The sequence below is a fragment of the Mastomys coucha genome, unplaced genomic scaffold, assembly GCF_008632895.1.
Source record: "Mastomys coucha isolate ucsf_1 unplaced genomic scaffold, UCSF_Mcou_1 pScaffold17, whole genome shotgun sequence".
In the NCBI taxonomy this organism is placed as follows: domain Eukaryota; kingdom Metazoa; phylum Chordata; class Mammalia; order Rodentia; family Muridae; genus Mastomys; species Mastomys coucha.
The window spans coordinates 5,004,607-5,013,493 of record NW_022196899.1 but is presented as its reverse complement, the minus strand read 5'-3'; the positions used below and the strand labels follow the sequence as shown (position 1 = coordinate 5,013,493).

Below are 8,887 nucleotides of genomic sequence, written 5' to 3'. Positions count from 1 at the left end.
AAATGCCACAACTACCAGTAGAGATTATTTCTAATTCTCAGTGTTGTAGAAATACACTAGACAGGTCAGGGCCAAAACACCATTGCTCTTTTCTCTGACAAAATTATAGACTTGGGCCAGCAAGATGGCCCAGCTCGTAAAGACACTTGCTGCCAAACCTGAAGGCCTGAGTTCAATCCACAGCCCCCTTACATGGTAGAAGGAGAGAACCAACTTCTTTTTTTTTTTTTTGGTTTTTCCAGACAGGGTTTCTCTGTATAGCCTTGGCTGTCCTGGAACTCACTCTGTAGACCAGGCTGGGCTCGTACTCAGAAATCCACCTGTCTCTGCCTCCCAAATGCCGGGATTAAAGGCGTGCGCCACCATCGCCCGGCAGAACCAACTTCTTCAGGTTGTCAGCCTACATTAAGTCAGGAAGGCTGTGATTCCAAATAGAAAGTAAAAAGAGGACTGGGTCCTTCATTTGAATCTCCAGTACTGGAACAATAGCAATAATAGTAAATAAAACAAGAAGTCTATGTATTTAAGAAACACATATATGAATTTGCTGTTGTTCAGGAAGATTCTCCAGTGTTGTTCAGCTCCCTCAACATGTCCTCGGTGACTGTTCTGATCTGCAGTCTCTTTGTTAGCTCTTAACATTGCAGTATGTGGGACACAAGGCGCATACGCGTAGGCGGGTGCATGCCTGTTTGTGGCTGTTCATGAGTGCGTATGTGGGTGGGTGTGAGCATGTGTGTGGGAATGTGTGAGAGAATGCATGCACGTGTGTAGGTATGTGTAAGCATGTACAGGCAGGTTCAGGTGAGTGTAAAAGAGTGATGTCAAAGTTAGGTGTCTTCCTCCATCACTCTTCAGGGAGCCTAGAAAGCCTGGGTGAGTGAAGTCTAGAATGAGTGTGTGCTGCTGACATGGGTACGGCCTTTGTAAGACCCAAGCCTCAGACCCATGGGAGAACGGCAACACTTTTCCTTCTGGTCTAAGTGTGAATGTTGATAGTGTGTGCAGAACCAAGCCCCAGACCCATGGGATGGTGGCAATGCCTTCTCTCCTGTCTAAGCGTGAATGTTGATAGTGTGTGAAGAAGATGTCCACCATAGCTTCCTCGCTCCAAGATGTTTACAGCCCGGAGACTGCTCCCCTACAGAGGAGACTCCTCCTGAGATCAGCTAAGGCTGCTTGCTTCCTGGTTCAGCTGTGTCCCCTGCGTACCATACTTCTCGACTCTCAGTTTATTTGATGTAACAACCCTTGTTCAGTCCAATGTAATAAGCACTATGAGTTTCCTGGGTGCTATGGCTTCTCCACTGAAGAGCTTCCAACCTCAGCTTGTGTGTGTCTATGTGTCTGTGTGTCTGTATATTCTTCCCTCCCTCACTGCCTCCAGTCATGGCTCCAGTAGAGCCATGCACAAGCATTGAAAGTTTCTATATTAATATTTTTTTAAAAAATCTATTTTGTGCACATGCAGGCACAGAAGGGGCCAGGACACACATGATAGTCAGGGGACAGCTCCAGGAGTGGATTCTCTTCTTCCCTCATGTATTCTCTTAGGACTAAACTAGGCTTGGTACACAGGAGCCCTATCCGCTAAGCCAGCACTCCATCTCCACTTCAGTTTATGAGTCCTCCACTTCAGGGTCTCTCACTGAACCTGGAGTTCATATACCTGCTGGGCAGCAAGCCCCTGGGATCTTCCTGTTTGCCTCCTAGTGTTGGGAGTATAGGCATGCAATGCCATCCTGTTATATGCGTTCTGGGGATCCGAATGCAAGACCTCATGCTCACACAGACAGCACCTTGCCCACCAAGCCATCTCCTGAGTCCCAGTGTCATCTGCTACCATGTAATATACCTAATATTCCCAGTCTATTTCCAGGCTGACTGAGGGGGAATCTTTCATATCACTGAGTACACCAGTGACTTTTGACTTTGTTCCCCTCTAATTACTTATATTGCAGCAGTGCTGTTGGAGTCTGCCCTGGGTGCATTGCCTGGCAGGAGCCAATCTCAGAGTCCATGAAGGACCGCACCTACCCTGGTCCCAAGATTGGAATACTCTTTGGATATTTGTAAGGACAGGAGAGTGTTAGCTGTCCCTGAATCATGTAAACAGAGAATCATGACAGATGATATCAAAGCAATATTGAGGGGAAAAAATAATCGCATGAAGGTTTCTCTCCCCAACAGGTCTGCAGGTCCCACATTTGGCTCCAAAGCAATGACCACAGAATGACATGGCAGGTTCAATTGTCATTCATTCTGACCGGTGTAGTGTTTTCTAAACTCCCAGTGTATCTGACAAGGATGAGAAGTCTAGTGGTAAAATGAACAGCAGCCAAGCTAGGGAACACCAACCAGTACTTCCAGGGACACAAGAGACCAGGCGCTGCAGCAGATACTTGGAATGTATTATGGATCATGTTATACAATACGTTCATTGGTGTATGTGAATGTATATGTGCTTATACACAGGTGTATGCGTGCATTCGTGTGTGTGTGTGTGTGTGTGTGTGTGTGAAGTTCCCAGGTCTTTGTCTTGGGCTACCCCACCTCGATTTTCCTACAACTAAATCCTCTCTGCCCCCCTTTTCCCTCCTTCCTTCAGAGACCCAGGGATTCTTCAGTACCATCAGGGGAATCCTTCTATTCCTCTGGACGGATTCAGACCAAATGCAAGCCTTTCAGTCCCAGAAAAGCAGTATCCAGGAGCGGGGTCTACTGGACTACCTGGGGACTTCAGGATCAGGGCCCCAGAGCTGCGAAGACACTATCAGTGATCATGTGAGCCCAGGCTTGCAGTGAGCAACACCACAGGCGGAAGCCATCTCTGGCTTGCCCACACCACCCCAAGTGGGAAAGGGGTGGCAGAACCCCAATCCCTTTTCTAGAATTCACTCAAAAAAAGCCTGATGCTAAGGGAGTCTCTAGGCCTGCTTAACCACACATGTTCCATTCCTCCACACCACTGGCTAATTAACCACCAATTAATTACAACACTGAAATTGTAATTATAAGTGTGGCCACTTACTGTCTTGTGCTGCTTTAACTATTTGGTATGTACTCTACAGTCTTCTATTTCAAGGTGAGAAAACCCGTGGCTGGCTTCTGCATGTCTTCAAAAGGGTCTGCTTGACCTCTGACTGGGGCTCAGAAAAAACAACCCTTTTTCTTTTTAATTGTGTGTAAGTGTGTGAGGTTGGGTTAGGATCAGGGTGGTATATGCATGTGTGTGTAGGTGCCCAGAGGTATCAGGTCCTCTAGAGTGGAGTTAAGACAGTTTTAGGCCTCAGATATGTGTGTGGGGGACTCTGTGTTCCCAACAATAGTAGTACAGGCTCTTAATGGATGAGCCATCTCTGTGGTTCCAAAATACATCTTTTAAAGATCAGCTTCCTGGGTATTTGAAATGGTAAAGGCAGGGCTGGCGAGATGGCCCAGGGGGTAAGAGCACTGACTGTTCTTGCGAAGGTCCTGAGTTCGGATCCCAGCAACCACATGGTGGCCCACAACCACCCGTAGTGAGATCTGATGCCCTCTTCTGGTGCGTCTGAAGACAGCTACAGTGAATTACTCCGGATCGAGTGGGGCCCTGAGTTCAATTCCCAGCAGCCACACACATGATGGCTCACAGCCATCTATACAGCCACAGTGTACTCATACACATAAAATAAATAAAAATAAATCTTAAAAAAAAAAGAGAGAGAGATGGTAAAGGCCTTGCCACACAAGCCCAAGTTTCATCCCTAGGACTCATGAAAATGTGGAACGAATCAATTTCACTGTACACACAGGTCTGTCAGACACATGTGTCTCTAAAACCCAAATTCTATACAGTGATAAAATTCAAAAGACAATTCCTGGCTAGGCGCGGTGTAATCCCCCTTGGGAGGCTGAGGCAAGAGGAACCCCAGTTCAAGGCCAGTCTGGGCTGCCTCGGGAGATTTTTCTTTTATAAAAACCCAAACCAGGTGGCATAGTGCTGCATGCCTTTCACCAAAGGACTGAGGAGGCTCGGGCAAACACAGCTCTCCGCAACTGGAGCCAGTCTGGTTTTAGGTCAGCCAGAGCCGCCTAGTGAGATCTGGTACTTGGGCAGAGGAAACCCTGGATAAATGTGCCTGATTCCCGTATGCACAGCCAAGCCTTCTCCCAAGGACCCCAGTGCCTCCTCGGGTGACTCTCAGGATCAGTGTGCGCAAGAACTATCAACCACAGATTCCCCTTTGGGGTGACTGCAGTTTGAGCCTGCTTCCGTACAGAGACTCCCCCACCAAGGCTAGCTAAGCCTGCCTCCTCGTTCTCCCGTTTATGGTAACCCTGCGTTGCTGGCTCGGTCCAGAGGAGTCCGGGTTTCCAGGTGGATCTCATTGCTGGTGCTCCCTCGGAGCTCACACGGCCCACCTGATCCCAGGTCTAGGCTACGTTGGTCTGCGTGTCTGTCCTTTCTCTATTCTCTTGTCACCACAGCCAGTTTCCAGGACCAGGCTGTGCAGAGGGTAGCGAGCCTGCCTAAAAACAACAAAACATCAACAAAACAACTCACCCTTCCCTGCTTCCTTAACAGACATGTTGCAGAGTGTGAGGAGACAAGCAGAGACAAGCTGGGCAGTGGCCCCCAGAGTCTGCACCCAGCACCCAGCACCCACGGTAGGACTGGTACAGCAAAGATAGCTATGCCTGCCCTCCACACCAGTGGACCCAACCGGTTCGGGCGGACCTAAGGACCTGGATTTCTATCAAGTTTCCAGGAACCCAGATCCACTCAGAAAAATCACTAGTCAGGGTAAGTAGATATAGCTGTGCCATTTTCCAAGACTTCATATTTTAAAATTTTTTTGATTTGTCGTTTCTGTGTGTCCTCACACACTCACACACGTGTGTATAGACACCTCTGTGCAACGGCATACACAGGGAAGCCAGACAACTTTTGTGACTTCGTTCGTTCCTTTTACTGTGGATTCCGGGGATTGAACTCAGGTTGTTGGGCTTGGAGGCGAGCACCTTTACCCTACTGAGCCCTCTCACCTGCCCAGGATTTTCAATATTTATACAATAGCGGTAATATGCTCGGGCAGCAATTCTCAAGCTTCCTAGCTTTTATACAATTTATACCCTTTTATACAATTCCTCATGCTGTGGTGACCTCCACCAAAATATTATTGTTTCTACTTCATAACTGTAATTTGCTACTGTTATGAATTGTGGTGTAAATACTTTTGGAGATAGGGGTTTGCCAAAGCAGCCATGACCTACAGGTTGAGATATACAGGGTATAGTGTGATAATTCAGTACTCATATACAACGGATACTAGCTGGCATCTAATTAATATATATATATATATATATATATATATATATGGCTTGGCGTCTTCAGATGGTGCTGCCCAACTCAGATAACAAGTAACTAAAAGACCCAACTTAGAACTGGCAGGCCAGTCTGTGCAAGGCCTGTGATATCTCTCTGTCAGTGGAGAGAAACATTGGGCCGTCGTCGTCGCTCCGTCTGTAGACTTGGCAGAGGCGCTCTAGTGGAGGTTCTCTGTTTCTTTAATGGCCCGTCGCCATTGGTCTTAAATTGGTCAGAATGAGTGTGTAGGAGTCCTGGAGGTGTGATGTTCGATTCTCAGGGCGACTAGTGTTCATGAGACAGGTCGCCTTGATGATACTGCACGGGTTAAGCGGTCCCTGAGCTCAAGGCGGAGAGACCCGCCATTGCCAAGTCCAGCGCTCACTCCCCCTGCTGCCAAGTTGAACTAAATCAGTGTGGCAGCAGGTGAGGACTACTGAGGTTTGGATGAGCACGACTCGCTTTGTTCCCTGCCCTCCAACAAACTGTACTTGGAGTGGGCAATGGCCATTGGAGAGACTCATAACTGCTTTTGAGGGCCGAGAAGAAGTCATTGTTACGCTCAGCCTTAAATGGGACATCTTCATCACATCACCCTCTCCGATGCTCAGGGAATGCGGAGGAAGAAGCGCAGGCCCCTTGAGGAGCAGGAGGACGGTCAGGAAACAGTCCTCTGGATACAGCTTGGCTGCTGAATCCATAAACTTACAGCAGGGCTGAGACCATCAATATTTCACCGTTACTGGGGGAGGAGCTCACCGGGCTCCACCCGCCCCAGAGGAGCTTTTCATTCTTCAGTGGTGTAGCCAATGATAAGTTGCTCTTGCTCAAATAAATATTCACACACCTACGCTTGAGCAGGTAACTGATAAATCCCCCCCTTCTCTCTTTCTCTCTCTCTCTCACTGGATATTCCCCCTCTGCAACCTCCTTATCCCATCTCCCCTTACCCTGCTTCTATGAGGGTGCTCCTCCACCCACCAAACCACCCACCCACTCACCCACCCACTTGTGTCTCACGGCCCTAGCATTCCTCTCCACTGGGACATCAAGCCTTCCCAGGAGCAAGGACCTCCCCTCCCATTGGTGCCAGATAAGGCCCTTTCAAGTTCCTTCAGACCTTCCCCTAACTCCTCCATTGGGGAGGAGTTGGGGTTCCTGTGCTCAGTCTGATGGTTGGCTGCAAGCATCCACATCTGTATTGGTCAGGATCTGACAGAGCCTCTTAGGAGACAGGTGTATCAGGCTCCTGTCAGCAAGCCCTTCTTGGCATCAGCAATAGCGTCTGGGTTTGGTGTCTGCATGTGAGATGGATCCTCAGGTAGGGCAGTCTCTGGATGACCTTTCCTTCAGTCTCTGCTCCACACTTTATCTCTGCATCTCCTGCCATGGGTATTTTGTTCCCCATTCTAAGAAGGACCCAAGTATCCACACTTTGGTCTTTCTTCTTCTTGAGCTTCATGGTCTGTCATTTCCTTATTCTGATCATCGGATGTCGGGGTTGTTTGTATTTGATACTATTGCGTATCACACCGTGATCAATATCTGCATCTCACTATGACTAAGTAGGAGAGATTCCTCAAGGCAAAATGTCAAGAGTGAGGAGGGTTGGGTGTCCAGTCGCTTGTGGGGTCGAGGGGACATAATGCACTCGATCGGATGTTCATCATTCAGCAGTGAAAATGAGTCAAATTTTACACTAAAAGGTATTTTTGGGAAATAAATACCAGGTGCCATTTGTTTGATACCTAGCAAGAACATAGCAAATGGAATAATTCTTATGCATGGAACATCAGGAGATAGGACTTCTTACTTGAGGTCACTGGCATCCCATCATGCATCTCATGGGAGGTTTTTTTCTGCCTAAGACATACTTGCGAAGGCCTTAATACCATACATAGAATTAAGTCGTACATGAAAGTTTTAAATTACAGCCTTGCTGTAACGTGTCGCGCTTGGCCATAGGATGCTGATGCTTCCATTTGAGGTCTTCTATCTTTCTTACCCGCCACACTGTCCAGAGCAGCAGAGGGAACTCAGAGACATAACTCTCCTTTCGTGTCCTGTTCTCAGGCTCAACAGGTGAGATGTGTGGAAACAATGTGTCAGAGAATGTGACAGAGAAAACACAAGCTCCCAGGAGTCCACTGGGCTGAGAGGGCAGGTCATGTCATGGCAGTGGACGGACTGTCAACACACGGTCAAAGAAACAAACACACAGATCATGTTTGGGATCCAAGACATCACTGAAATAGACAAGAAATGATTGTCATTAAAAGCCATGTTATTTTGGTTCAAAGCCAGCTTGGTCTACAGAGCAAGTTTCAGAACACTAGGGCTACACAGAGAAACCGGTCTCATACCCCCATCAAAAGCTTTGTTATTAAATAATTATGTATTATTATTATTAATTGTTCTATGTAATCCAATATAGTTAACTTGATAAACAACAGCAAAGTCAAATGTATGAATCTTATACCCTTGGTCAGACAATCTCGGCACTCAGCATTCTAGTGTGCTAATGGCATATGGTGGTAATTGGTTCTCAGTAGTCCCCATGTCATAGGAGAAGATACACATATAAGCATATGTATATATAGTATACATTCTATACACATAATATATATGTATATTTTCTTTTACAAGTAAATATTAAATATCAAGCCCATCATTTTTTGTTTGTTTGAGACAAACCATGTAGCTCCAGCTGGCCTAGAACTCTATGGTATACTAAGCAAGCCTTGAATTCACAGAGACCTACTTGTCTCTGCCTCCTGAGTTCTAGGGTTAAATATAGGGACCACCACCCCCAGCCCACCCCCATTGTTCTATTATGTGGCAATTCTGTGACTGCTAGTAAAGTTGTCATTTTTTACAGAGTGAACAGATGTTTATATTTCTTTTCTGACCTGCCAGTTTACATGGCCTGCATCTATTTTTTTTATTTTTCTATATTTTTTTCATTTCTAGATTAAGAATTATTTACATAGCAAAAACCCAGCCAAAATTCTTAGGTAACATAAATTGGCAAGTTTTTTTTTTGTTTTGTTTTTGCTTTTTACCTAATTTCTCATGATATTCATATTCATACTCCATATTCATATAAGATGAATGTGGACTGAAAACTTGAAAATTCTCTAAAGATCATCCAAGCATACATTCCTGGTAATTCAGGGGGAAAATGCATTTAGATGTATAAACCCTATCCATGGTAGGGGATAGATGGGCAGATATAAAAAAATATAAAAAACTCAGAAATGAAGGGAATCACTCACAGTTTTTGTTTTTTTCTTTTTGACACAGGGTTTCTCTATACAGGATAGGCTAGCCTCAGTTTCACAAAAAATTTACCTGTCTCTGCCTTCTGTGTGCTTGGATTCAAGGTGTGTACCACCATGCCCAGCTTTAGGTAATGAGTTGAATATTGAATGCTTAGTTTAGCAAGAGATACATAGAAATCATCATGATTCTTCAATTTTAAAGGAAATTTCAAATATTGGTTAGCTTGTTTTATAGCCCTGGCTGGCTTGGAACTCA

General features: G+C 46.0%; 1 pseudogene; it reads left to right on the top strand.

Annotated features, from left to right (window-relative positions):
- LOC116094846 overlaps positions 1–7,616 on the top strand; it is a 7,982-nt pseudogene extending 366 nt beyond the window's left edge.
- The last annotated feature ends 1,271 nt before the right edge of the window (positions 7,617–8,887 follow it).